This window comes from Acanthopagrus latus, chromosome 18 (genome assembly GCF_904848185.1).
Source record: "Acanthopagrus latus isolate v.2019 chromosome 18, fAcaLat1.1, whole genome shotgun sequence".
Lineage (NCBI taxonomy): Eukaryota > Metazoa > Chordata > Actinopteri > Spariformes > Sparidae > Acanthopagrus > Acanthopagrus latus.
Window position 1 is genome coordinate 30413343 of NC_051056.1, and position 14755 is coordinate 30428097.

At 39.2% G+C, this 14755-nt stretch overlaps 1 long non-coding RNA gene across 1 annotated transcript in view; it reads left to right on the plus strand.

Annotated features, from left to right (window-relative positions):
- The first annotated feature begins 810 nt into the window (after positions 1 to 810).
- Positions 811 to 14755, plus strand: part of LOC119007856 — a 198191-nt gene continuing 184246 nt past the window's right edge. Inside the window, exons 1-2 of the long non-coding RNA XR_005071251.1 lie at positions 811 to 1085; positions 1640 to 1779. This is a non-coding gene — a long non-coding RNA (uncharacterized LOC119007856). The remainder of the gene's footprint in view (positions 1086 to 1639; positions 1780 to 14755) is intronic.

Genomic DNA, 14755 nt, shown 5'->3' on the forward strand with positions numbered 1-14755 from the left:
GCCCCCCCGCGACCCTGCAGAGGATTAAGCGGCGTACATATAATGTATACAGATAATGGATGGATGGATTATTGTGTTTGTCATTAAAAAGTTGTGAATCAACAGGATGAGATGTGTCAGTGGTTCTGATTAAAATAAAGTCATTCTATCAGTCTGTATAATGATGTCATAGTAAATGGTGTGCAACATTCATGCTTTTTGTATTAATTTAAATCTCCAGGATAACACGTATCTGATCAGTAATAACGATGATTTACAATTATTTTGGGAACATTTTGCACTAAAGCAGATGGAAAACTTGAACACCAACATATTGTCGGTCAACTTTTTGAAACGCCGTCAAGACAAATTCTTAATTATTTTCTCTGTCCTTGTAAATTCAGCATATGTCAGAGCCTCATTTAAGGGGCTGCTGCAAAATTTGGGCTGGATTTGTTGACCATGGCACTGGTTTGTCACACAGACCTGGCAACCCCAGACTGATTTGTTGCACCTGTGAACTCGGAGCATCTAACCACCAACCTCCCTCCACACCAAGACTCCAGCTGCTGTCACACATTAATGTCTAAAATAATGGTTCTTTTTGATTGTGCTGTATTTTGAAGCTGCTACAGCTATAACAGTTATTATGGCGAAATCAGCTGTCGGCTGTCTGTGGCTCCACCTACTGGCTATAATCTGATTTGCAAGAATTCCCCTGCCGGATCAATACAACCAATCAGAGCCAAGGGGCGTGTCCGATTGAAGCGTTAATCACTCTCGTACTCACGGCAGCCCACTATCCCTCACGCATGCGCATACAGGGCAGCCCCGCCTCCCCACGCAGGCGCAGTGTGCTTTCACCTGGTCAGATATGTTCAAGCTCAAGCTCAAACTGTAACAATGGCGGAGACGCAACGGAGCCTAAAATGGCCGACCATTGCCCTCGACTAAGAGAAACAAGATGACTGATGAAGAAAAGCAGTGTAAAAACAAAGAATTGGACGAACGAGGATAAATATCGAAGTCATTTCCGAGGTGGAGGAGCTGCAGGATTTGTAAGGAGTCAAGAGGAACACAGAGTTAGCTGCTTTTCTGCTGGACAGGTAAGAACCTGCTGGATAGATGTTTAATTCTGTGTTTTAACCACAAGGCTAAGATGGCGGCGGTCACAGTAACACTCAGTAACACATTTGGCCGTATGATGTTGCAGCCGAGCTACGAAGCTTGGTGCTAAAGCTAGCTTGTTAGCTTGTATGCTAACTCCGGTGTTTAGCTTTGTCTTTATGGCTGCTGGTTAGCAAAAGCGTTTATCATGTGAGCGGACAGTTATAATAACATTAGTTTGTGTTCAGTAGCTCTGAAGTGGTTGAATTGGTTTAGATTAATACCTTTACTCAACATGGCAGAAATGTTGCACCATACTGATTATCTGGTAACTCCTCATGTGAGGAACACGTCTGTTAGTCGGGATATCTCCAGTGACTCAGCATCAGGCCTCACTGTAATTTAGTTGCATTCAGAAGTAGAACAATCGGGGCTTATTGTGTATATGTTTTTTGTGACATCGTGGTTATCTGGCCTCCTCTGTTCCAGTCCTTACAAGCCTTTATTAAACTAGCATAGCTTAACTTCTGTGTGGTCCATCGTGTGCCCCCAGGACGTGTTGTGGATGAAGTAATGGCGGCTGAGCTGCTCTCCCTCCTCGGTTCTGGATGTTTCTCTCTTCAGTCTAGAAGTTGGGAGTTTGCTGTCCTCCCCCGGGACACCAGAGACCACTGCTTCACTTCAACAAGCTAAGTAATTGCTGGTTTTTCTAATTATCTGAGTTGATGTCTTGGCGCTGTTTATTTGGGTTTGTGTGCTGTTCTGAGGCGGCTGCGCTGCTTGTTTCATGGCTTTTCAGATCTGCTTTTTCTCAGTATATTCCTGCTGTTAATTTCTGTTGGAGGCTGCTGCCTTTGCTGTTTGTGCCTGTTTGCATTGGTATTAATTATGAATGAGCCGACTTTGTTGTGGCTAAGCTCATTTTTCATTGGCAGGTGTGTTATGATGCTTTCATGTTGTTTGTTTACACAGTGGAAATATGACTTCTCATATGAGTTTTATGGACATAATTAACTTTGCATATTTCCCCTCAGGTTATAATCATTGTTTTGAGGGCTTAGTTCAGTCCAGCCTTGTGTGTCCTGTAGAGTCTAATATTATACTTTATATTGGCTTTTTTGACTGCCTTGCTCACAGCTCATTCATATAATTTAACTCGGTGTAATATTGGCCTCTAGAATGACCAGCTGTTAGAATAGAATAGGTAGCCATACTCACATTGTCACCTCACAGTTCATATTCAGCTCAATATTACAGAAAAATCCACTTAAAGTGACGTGACACCTTGCTTTATTATTCTGCATATCATAATTGCATTTTCATCATCCTGCTATGATGCATGATATTTAAATCTCGAATATTTGGCATTTTTAATTTGAGGTTATTGATAATGTGAGGCATCCTGAATATATGATATTTGTAGAAATGTGCACATGCTTTATTGGTGGATGGTCACACAGGAGTTGTTGTCCAGCTTGTGCTTAGTAGATTCCATGTCATAGCTGTCATCAGGCTGTGTATGTAATGTGATTTTAACCTGAAAGTTTATTATTTGAGTCTATGCTGATACAGAGTGATGAGGTCAGCACTAAGAACAAGTCTGGACATAATATTCTGTGCTAATATTTATTTCATTGAGGTGTGTGAATGACAAGACACACAGAGTGTCATGATTTAAGCGGATGTTGTCAAGTTTTGGAAGGAAATTTTGAAGCAAATATCATATTCATGTTGGGGATGCAATCCGAAGAAGTGTTTCGTATTTTTGGCTCGAATGTGAAATTCGAGCATTGATGAATCGATAACGACAGTAGAAAACATAAACCAAAGCATATTTTATTAATGAGTCACATTTTTACCTGTCTGTTCATTTGTTAGTGGTTAACAGGATCAAACAAAATATAACTGTATAGATTTCCATGCATTCGGATGGATGATGGGTCTCAGCCCAGAATAGACCCCGTACTGTGAGATTTTTAATTCATGATGTAGAACATCAGGCCTTTTTCGGTGGCTGATTTCTGTGAGTGATCACAATTCCATGTGGATCATAGATCTAGTGATCTTAAATTATGGTTATTATGGTGAAAGTGACTCAGAATTATTGAGTTTGATATTGGATTAGGCTTGATCGAGTTAAAGAGAATTGTTGGATGCTGGCAGACGCATTTGCGCTGCTGTGTACCATTCTAGTTTTGTTTTAATTTACACTGACTGTAATTCATTTAATTTGTATCACTTAATTATAAACCCTTAGGAACACATTCAGTTACACATTCACACCTGGTAGCTGCTCAGTATAACCACAGTCTGATCTGCTGACCACTGAGCAGATCCTCTGCAGCGGTTGGAGTTTAGGGCCTTGCTCAAGTGCACCGCAGTGGTGGCAACAACTGAGGGGCAAGCCTGCCTTTCACTCTCCCCCCTCTATAATCACTTATTCAGTTGGTTCTTTCCCAGTACTTCCTAATAGCCTATTCATACACATTGGAATACATATTTTCATGCTATCTCATGATAGTAATACAGAAATTGGAGGCTGAGTTTATCTTTATTGCACATCAACTCTTTGCTTTTTTCTGTGCTTTGTTGCCATTTCCTTTCATGTCCACTGCTTTGGTGGCCCAGGAGGAATCAGCAAAGTTGTATCTAATGAACAGACTGTTATCACACATAAGCTGTCAGACAGGCTTTGACAGATTTATTCTAAGCACTAATTCACAGTAGTTCCAGCAATACAGAGACTGAGAAAATGGTTGTGATTGATGGTTAGAGTGAAAATCCTGGTTTTGGTTACTGTGAGGGTTGCAGTTAGCTGTCATGTGTCCAAATGTCCCAAAAAGCCGTTCAGTCTTTCCACACGGCTCAAACACAGAAGTCATGTTGAGCCGCGGTTACTCATGTTGGAATCAGAGGCTTTTCCACACAGATGTCATGTGACCTCTCTTACAGCAGGGGGAAGTGGAAGGCTGACGACAGCATCCAGTCCACACCCACAATTTCCCCTTCACTGGCTCTGGAGAACAGCCAATCAGCTCACTGATATTAGTATTCCTGTATCCTGCCTTGTGTTATTTTCACCAGCTGCCCACCAAATATCTGAGCCGACGTGTGCATTTAAATGGTGTCCACTTGAGTTATCTTGAGCCATTAGCATCTAGACGGCCGCTTTCACACAACATTAGGCCAAATTCAGAAAATATCACATGAACAGGATTTTTGAATATCCAAAATATTATATAGAGAAAGGTTTACCTCGACCTGTAATATTACTACCACCACTAAAATAAAAAAATATAGATCAGCACCTGTAGTGCTACTTATTGATCTAGATGGGTTTGATGTAAATTGCTGAATTTTTCAGAGAATATGATAGAACCAGGGCTGCTCAGTATATTATTTCAGCAGTCTGTGGATTATCTTGAGTAACTGGGTCATGATTTCTGGAAAGAAATATTGCTGTTAGGTTTTTTGAAACATATATTTGCCATCTAGTTTTATTATATTTGGGAGAAGACAGATATTGCCAAGCTCATATCTCCAAAACTCAGCTCACACCAAATCAATCTAGATGGATAAATGTGACTGCAGGTAAGAGTAAAAGTATGTATTTATGATTTGAGGTGAATGATCGCTCTAAGCATAAATGCTGCATCCTCAGATAAACTAGAAATACTGTACAGGAAAGGTGGAAGGACAGAAAGATGTAAGGAATATACTGTATGTCCTCTAGCAAAAAATAATTAACTACCTTCATGCCTGCTGTTCTCATTTATCTCTACATCAAAAAAAGCCTGAGGTAGCTGACAAGTAGATTAGAACAAAGGTATTTCACATGAATAGCTTTGTCACTCAAATCTGTAAAATGAATCAGCATGCTGCAGCATTTTTGCAGACCTGCTGGAATTCATTTAATGATGCTCACTGTTAACTTACAGCAGTGCAAAAACACTGGCAAGTTCTCTGCATAACACACAGTTTTATCTTTTGGACTACTCAGAGGGATAAAGCTCAGAGCGAGATGGTTATTGTTTCTTCTTGAGAGCACCCTCACGGCAAAAAGCCGCCGAAACTCTAGTGATTGCAGTCCTTCAACTGAGCACGCTCAAAATTAGAAAAAACAGTTCTTTTTCAGAGGTTGAAATGGTATTATATTAGTTGTTGCAGCAGCAACACCCTGCAGCTCTTACCGTAATGAGACAAACATTATTAAACACGGCTGAAACTGTTTATAGGGCTGCAGTGTGATTCACTCTAACACTTCATATTAAAACATGACACAATTAGCAATCAAACAAAAAAAATGCAGGGTTGTTAGATATTTTCCAGATGAATTATACTAACGCTACTGGTGCTCACTGGCAAAGTTGAAAAATGAACCAAAAGAGTTTATTATGTTACAGTTTACAACAAAGCTGCACACTAATATCATGTTGGGATGAAGCAGTTCTTCTAATGTTTTAGGTGAGTGGATGTGAAGTGTGAGGTTATAACATTTACAGCCGATCCATCGTAGTCCTGCCACGTTTCTTATTATTGAAGTTATTGAAAGAAACTTCTGTGGTGCTCTCAGGCCATTCTCCCTCGACATAACATTTATATTCTGCTGTACACCATGTACATCCAGGATGTATTGTAGCACTGTGACTATTGACTTTTTACATTATTAATCAAGAAAATCATTGGCAGATAATTAATTAATCTTCTAATGATTTTCTCTGTTAATTGCTTGATCTATAAATGCCAGTAAATAGTAAAAAACGGCTGTCACATTTCCCTGTGTGCTTTCTTCTAAGTGGCTTCTTTTCCCCCGCAGCTTATAAATAGTCCACACTGGCAAACACCTGCACATTAAAAGGCTGGAACTAAGAAAAGTTTTGCAGTTTTATAAATGCTGATTAATGTTCTGTTAATTAACAGCTTCCACTGTTCTCTTATATATTGTTTATGTAGTGGGTATGAGCCTCACTTCAGCAGCTAATTCGTCATGTATTGTGTTCAAGCAAGGGCAGCAATTAATACTCGAGCTAATGGGGTTTTTCTTATCGATTAATCTAACAATTAGTCTCACAATTAATTGATTAATGATTTAATCAAAAACATGTAACAAATCATCACTCATCAGTTTCCCTTCATTCCATGTCTTCAGTTTTTTCCTTTTGTCCTGCCAACAGTCAGAAACTGCAAGACATTTCTTTTCATAAATGACAAAGTAAAGCAACACATCTTTATGTTTAAGATGTTGGAAACAGCAGGTGTTGGACATTTTTGCTTGGAAAAATGGCAGTTAATCTATTATGAAAATGCAATTTCTTTCAATAGACAAATTGTTTCTGCTCTCGCAATGACATATTATTGATTTTAGAAGCAGATTATTTATGTAATTGACTAGTTTCTGTCATGATATACTTTATGTGCTCATCGGTTTTCCTCTGCTGTCCTCAGATGTCTTATCAAAACAAACCTTTAACACCACAAAATATTCAATTAGAAATAATGTGAACACAGAAAGGCAGGAAATCTCTCCTACCAATGAAATCAGAACAAGCAGCTTTTTGGCACATTTGCTTGAAAATAACTTTGATAATTAATTATCCAAGTGGTTTCCAGTTGAGCTTTTGTTAATCCAATAATCGACACGTGTGTTTGTTACTTGTTTTGTGCGATAAAACCTCGTCTGAGAGGTTTAAACAAGCCCAGCAAAATAGAGCTTGCACCATCTTCTTTTCTGTTGGATCATTAAGTTTAGTTGCCTCACATAATTCCAACATAGCTCCGCCCATGTCAAACCTGTGCAGAAATCTAAACAGTCAATCAGGTGCACAGTGACACCTGTGAGTGTGCAACTATAATGTCAATATTGTAAGTGACAGTCATTAATACATTTTGCACTGATTTGTATAGAATTCAGAGTTCTGTAGATGTGTCTTATATCAGCAGTGTCAGACTTTTGATGTCAGATAATCAGCTCTAACTTAACAACCTGCCAGTCAGCAGTAGCTCATTAGCAGAGATTTGACATACTGTTGCTCCCAGATAAAGGCCTGGTAAGTCTTGTTTTGCTGATGCTCTTGTTATGTCTTCAAATGAAGGCATATGGGCTGATTATAACCTTCAGCTATATTGAACTCAAATTTTACGCCATGTGAATAATCAAAAGATGCACCAAGGCCAAGCTAATAACAAAGTTGACATTTTGGAGATGCAGGCAATATCCTTGTTGGGCTAAACGACACCCCAGACCGCCTGTTCACTAATAGTGGCATAAACATAAAGTATTTACTGTGTATACAACTGCAGGGAAGGCAAACGATAACTCTCCTTAAAATGTTCTCATATGCCTCTTTACTGCATCAATAAATCCATTGAAGCGAGGAGCATGTTTTTCCTCCAGCTTCTCTCATTAACAGTCAATAGCACGCAGCTGTTTAAATAGGCCGTATTGACAGAAGTGATGTGACTCAAATTCCTTATCAAATAATGGAATGGATAAAAGAAAATGAAGTCATGACGGTGAGGGAACATGTCTGACTCTCCTCAGTCTGCTGTGAAATGATGTGTGTTGTATTGATACATGTTTTAGCTCTTAAGAAATCTACTGTACAGCCTCCTGAAGGCATTGGCTTGAGTACAGACAGTTTTCAAACCGATGACTTTAAATAAAAAAAAAACAAAAGAACATTTGGCATCTGTTGTTTCATGCATGTCAAGGTCAGTTGATGAACACTAGATGAAAGTATTTTGTAACTCTTAGTTGTAGGGGTCCTCTGAAAGAGCGCAAGTCCTTGACTTTGTCCGAATATTTGTCTCCACTGCTCAGCGTGGATTTTTTTCTTTATGTGCCCTAAATGAAAGTCCAAATTACAGCTCCAGTACCACCGTCTGCCACTTCTGTAACCCCCTGCCTCAGTGCCTCTTGTCAGAGATGCAACATGCTGCAGTAAGGTGGCTCTTGCATGTCAGAAATAGTCAAATTAAAATGTACCTGCACAAGTGTCATTCACTGGGCATTTATAGATCATATGGGGCAGTGTTTGAAGGGTAAAAACCTGTGGCCTGTTATTATGGCTGTGGAAGAGGTGATAGCATAATAAGTGTTTTTGGGATCAGGTGTTATGACCTTTCAGATTTTAAGTGTTTGATTCCTGAAGTCATGGCCCCCTAGCGGGTACTGGGCCCTAAGTAGCATGATATTACACTGAATTTCCTTCAGCTAAAAGCCTTTGAGTATGTGCGATGGAGCTGCTGTGAATCTGCCATCTGGCAGGTGTATTCGAGGTCAGCTCCTCAGCATCAGTGGCTTTTAAAAGCTGAATACATTTCTTGATCTACAACTTGCCTATCTGAAGTAAAAATGAATAGGCGTCCTCACTGCTCTTAGTGAACCCTCCTTTTGTAAATCTGATCCTTTCCACACTGATTCTCACTGACTTCTTGCGTAGCCATAACAAAGTGCACACTAGCTGTATGTAGAAGAAGCTACTCTTCTGAAGCTGGACTTGGACCAGTATGATCAAGTTGTGTCCAGCCAGTGGGATTAGGCAGCAAGGGTTGCAACACAATATATTTGGACAATTTAAAAGTCCTGTATTATGCTAATTCTCAGGTTCATACTTTTATTTGGAGTGTCAAGTATAAAATGTTCAAAATATTCACCCTTCCCACCCCTCTGAATGCTCTGTTTTAGAGTCTCTTCAACACCCCCTCTTCCAAACAAGCCAGTCTGCTGTGATTGGTCTACTCTCACAGGCCTGAGCAGCCACAGCCCACTGCTCTGCCACCAGCTTTTTGCAATCACAACTTTGCTGGGAGAGTGACTGAGGGCGGTGACTGTGTAGTTGTGAGATTACAACCTTAATGAATTCTTGATGGCTCATTTAAAGGACCAAATTCTGAATATGGTCTGTTTGGTCTGAGTGGCAAAATTAATTATTACAGTATTTTTAATTGATTATCAGTTATGTGGATATAATGACAAGTGGGTAGAGGCAAGTGTTAGAACAACCAGAGCAGTCAAGACTTCATCGCTGCAATTTCGCCTTTAAACATGGAAATGAGAACAGTTATGCTGTATAAAGATATAACTATATCCAAAATCTAAGATTGTATATAATCTCCTATCACAATAACAATGGAATATCAATATATTGTCCAGCCCTATTATTTTACAGAAAGACACTGCAGTTTTTCTAATGCTGAATTACAAAGATTCTGAAGCTGATACGATCACATACCTGTACAGTATGTGACTCCATTTGAATCCAATTTTAAGATACTGACAGCATCCCATACAGCTGCTAACAGGTATGAGCTGCTGCAGCACAGTTGACTTTTAAGTGACACATTATTCTCATGTGAGAGAACTAAAGTGCACCCAGCATCTGCTGAGTGTAATTTATTGCTGTGTTATAAAAGGGTAATGTATTATGTAATGTAATGTAGATTTTTTGCTTCTGCGGCAATAACAGATGATTGTGGTCCTGTTTGTCCAGGACAGTAGCATGCAGAAGCCAGCATGCAGCCCTGCCACCACCCTGGGAAAGACAGATGATCCTAAATGTTATTTGGTACCTCTCCAGCACGATTCTGATTCCAGCATATCCCTGCTGAGCCTAACAATGTACCAAACACAACAGAAAAAACACACCGCAATCTGCTAGTGAGGGTGCAGGCATGTGGAAAAAAGCATATCTAATCTTCACTGCTGCTGTCAGCTGTGACCATTATAAGGGAGGTAAATTACACAGAAGCTGAGACTATTTTAAAAGAGCCCATTAGTTCTTGTTAAGTGTTTTCTTTGCATTTGCTTTAGTCCGACTAGCTGACAGCAGCTCCCTGTGGCTACAGCGTGCATGTATTTTTCTCCAGTTTGTTTGTTTTTCTTGATAAAGGAGAACAGTCATGGTTCATTAGTAGAATATCGAGAAAACGCCCTTGGCAGGTTCCCTTCTTACTATATTTCATAGTCCAATCAAAGCACTGCCATTGGAGCTGGGAGCAGCTCGAGAAAGAGAACACAACAAAATCCATCAGCATATCTTAAGTTTAAGAGGATCAATCTTAATGTGCTGTAAATACATGCATCTGGTTTCCTCAAAACACTGGACTGGATAGAGCATCTTCAAATACAACAATACCATTCATATATATTTTATAATCCAGTGTATATTCAACCTACTTTGGAGTGCATATTGTGGCTGTCAATGTTTTGTTCCTTAATTTGTGATATACTCAACCATGAATTAACGACTCAAATGCTGCACAGTTGATTGAACTTTAATTTAAGGTTCTCTTCTGACTTTTAATAGAAATATTAATTGAGGAAATGTAGTGAATTAAACAGATGTTTTTTTCAGAACTCAATTATCACCGTCAGACCATTTGTATACAAGCTGATGTTGTGGAACTGCGGTAGCTGTTACCTTTAGATATCTCTCACAGTATCTAGTAATGGTAGGCATTGTTTCCTGCAGACTTTGAATTAATAGGATTGTGGGATTTACCATAACTTACTGTATTTCCTAAAATGGACTTTCATGTTAACTTCAGTGTCTATAAATGACACACACAAAGACGGAGGATTTAATCCACACCACCTCTTTACTGCAGATGAATCTGTCCCAAATATCAGTTTACACTCTCATTGATTTCAAATAATTGGTATTGGTATCTGCCCTGAAAATGTCATATCATTGGACCAATGTAAATGAGATGATTATACAGGTTGTTCACCGAATTGAAATTTTAGGGGAACCAGCAACTTCCAAGCCTATAAATGCAGAAGCACCACAGCTGCAGTGGCCACAGATGCTACCGAGACTGCAATAACCAAAATTGAGCCTAGAGTGCTTTAATTTGTTCAAAGATCCCGATGCTGGGAGATTTAATCTAAAATGCACTGTATCCAAATAAAATAATCCGGCATTCTCTTACTAAACTGGAAAATACCAGCTGAGTTTGTAATTCTTTTTAAACTTTGTCTTACCTGTAACCATTTCCTTAAGTCCATTGATGTACAGCTGTGTTGTTAGGGAGGCAACTCCCATACTTTCTAATCACAGTTAGAAATAACTCAGTGTTGGCTGGCACTTTAAACAAAGTATGGAATAAAACTTAACAACGACATCAATTCTAGAGCAAACTAATTTGTTGCTGCTCACCCGGTTGATTAAAATGCAATTGGTTGAGACTCTTTCTTCAATTTCCCACAGCAACTGCCTGAAAAGACCACAAAGACATCCATAGAAAGCTGAGATGGCTTTTGGGTGATGTCTGTGGATATCAGTTGTCCAGTAATGAAATTTCAAGCTGAATACATCTGAATTGATGGCAGCTTACTGAATTATGGTACCAGATGTCAGTCTGGTTGGTCTGTCTAGCTGCTAAATGAGCAATAATATTGATATCATGCAGGCATTGTTCCTTAAAATTAAGCATCCTTGGAATGTGAGTGATGAGCTTATTGAGTTTTATGGGCTCGTGTTCGTGTAAACTATTTAATTTTAATTTGAAAAGGAACACTTAGTGCATTGCACTAAAATTTCAAAGCAGCATTAAGTGATCTACAAGCACAAACAACTTCTTTTGCAAACCAGGAATCACATAATTGCATCGGCTGTTTATGCATTATTGTGCTCTGTAACAGACACTAATTATAAAGCATCCTTATAATTTTCCAGCGAATGGACACTTTTTGTTTTGGAAAAGCAGCCTGGGTCAGAAAGTGAAATCACACTTGCTGAAGTGAGAGTTATTGGTATTGATCAGATTCCCCTTCAGGTATATTATAGTCTGTTTATACCCCGGCGTAGTAAATATCAAACTTATTCTCCCTGTAAAGAATTTTAATGGAATCCGTGACTTCATTGATTAGGTTATTAAATTCACAAACCTGATCTTAAATATTTACTAAACCCCAATGGATCTTTGCTAGAATGCCTATAAAACTGTTGTTTCTTTGTATATACATGCAACGAAGTGTTTTATCTCAGTCTTAAAATCAAGGTTATTCAAACAAAACAATACATAGTTATAGTGAATATTGATTTCACTTAATTCCGCAGCTGCAAATGTATTGTCTTAACTTGTATCATAGCCATGGCCAGAGGCAGTGTGTTTTGTATTGTTCATCCATCTTTATGAACCCCCATTGGTCCATCCATCCCATCATAATAAATGCAATGTTTCAGCAGAGCCTTGAGGGAACTTCAAATCTAGAACAAGTGTCCACTTGGGCTCAAGGATAAACTGACTAGAATTTCATTGTGAAAGTCCAAAGGTCAATGTGACCTGAAAAAGAAGCATTTTGGCCTTAACCCCAGAATTCATACATCTTAGATCTGTATATCCTAAAGGCAAAACAAGATCAAACATATGCAAGTGGAAGAACCAGCAATCAAGAGAGAGAGCAGTAAGGAATTGACACAGCTAATCCAAAATACACTCTAGTGAACTTGTCAGGTGCAACCAGTTGCACTTGTACAGTCTATAATAGCTGCAATACCAGGACCTGAAGGGAAACACAAAACACAAGCAAGCAGCCCAGGGTAAGACGAAACCTACAGGTCATAGCAGAGCCAGAACCCCGTCCCAATATGTTTCCAGTATTTTCCAGTAGTATATATTGGCCTATCTCTGTATTTTTTGCACCAGAGAGTATTGACAGGTTTATATTTTTACTGTAAAATGTGTTTATGAAAATGTTTCTGCCAACAAATTGATATAAATTGCTCTCAATTATGAATATCGGTATTGCTCTTGAAAAAAAAAGTACACACATACTAAACATTTGTCACACATTTATCTAATCAGAATACCCATAAAACTATATACAACATTCTGACTTTATTCTGGAATGATTTTAAAAGCCTTTTCTGTAACGCAAGTGGGCTTTTTGGTCACGTGATCAAAATGGGGACATCTTCTGTTACCCACTGCTCCTCTGCATTAATAATGTAAGTGTCACAACAAAGTTTAAAAAGCCGTTGGCCTCAACATGCAAGATGGCCGCCCATAGCTTGGTAGTTTATTTTGCAAAGAGGCGAGTGGGGATCCACCCAATGAGGAGAGTGGGTAATTAGCCGCAGGGGCAGCAGCTGAAAGTCACGGTCTCCCTCAAAGCTGTCGTCTGTTGCATGCTGATAACATTGACATGTCCTCCTCTCACTCCACATCCTGCTGCATGCCAGACAATGAGAGAGGAGCAGAGAGGGATAGAAACCAACAGGAAAGAAATGATGGCGAGGAAGACAGTGACGGATGGAGAAGGGGTTGACCTTCGCTCATTAGTGAAGCAACCTTCTATAATCGATGAGTGGCGCCATTGCAGGCATGGAGACCCAGCTGACCACAATCTGGCTTCTGATACAGACAGTATGAGGAGGATGGCTCAGTTGGCTTTCATATTACAGTTTGGGTGGATTTTGTCCTCATTATCATGACTTGGACATTTTTGAATGTCTCAGATGTTGTGCAAATTGCAGATACTGTGTAGTCATAGTGCTGCACAGTTAATCAAAATATTGTCAAAATTGCAATATGGACAAGTAAAACATCCCAATCACAATAAGCTGAATTTTTATGACAAATGGGATTTGTGTGAAAAACTGTGTTATCATGAAGGACTGCAGTGCTGCAGAGTGCCTAAACTACTACAGACCCTAACAAATGTCTCATCATGATTTTAATAGTTTTTGCTGAGAAAAAATAACAGCTGTGAGACTAAATCGATCATTCTCGGTAATGCTGAATCATATTGCAGTACTTTTCAAAAATAATCACAGTATGATTTTTATGCCTCAGTGCTGTATGTTTTCTGGTTGTCAGTATGAATGTACATCTTTCCTGTTCTTGTGAATGCTATATTTCAGAAATGCCAAGAGGAAATTTGAGCTCGTTTGACTTCAGTGGTCAATGGTCAAGATAACTTTAAACTGACATCCTTCCCTTTCTTGTGAGCATAATATCTCAGGAACGCTTTGAGGAAATTTTTTGAATTTGGCACATAAGTCTACTTGGACTCAGGGCCAAACTGATTTGATTTGATGGTGAAAGGTTAAAGTCACTGTGACCTCACACAACACATTTTTCCTTCAGATTCTTCACTATAAAGGTTATCTTCTCAAAGTCAGGACGGACATGGATATAAACTTGAACTTGACTGCTTTGCAAAAGCATACAATACAAACATGAGCTCCTGGAGTGAAGTGAACATTTACTCATGCAACAGGTTTTTGCCAGCAGAAGGCATATATGATTAGACACTTGAGTCTGATGTCTTCGTTAGCCAATAAACTGTATCATCTCTTGGCTATATGCTCCATGAACATGAGCATCAATATTGTTTTCATCATGATCATCAATACATAGTTTTATATTCTGTGTACTGGAAACTAACCATCTAACCAGAAGATATGCGTGTCTGACCTCGACGTATACAGGGAACATATATGAAATTACACTTGATTTGATTTATTTGTCTGGTATTTCCAGCTGTGGCTCAGGGGTGGAGCCAGTGTCTTGTTATTGGATGGTCGCTGGTTTAAGTCTCCTGGCCTGTTGAAGTGTCCTTGGACAAGATAGTTGCTGTCTCAGTTCAGTTGCTGGGACACAGCAACTGAACCTCAAACTGCTCCTGACCTGCTGGTCGGCACCCTGTTGGGCAGCCACC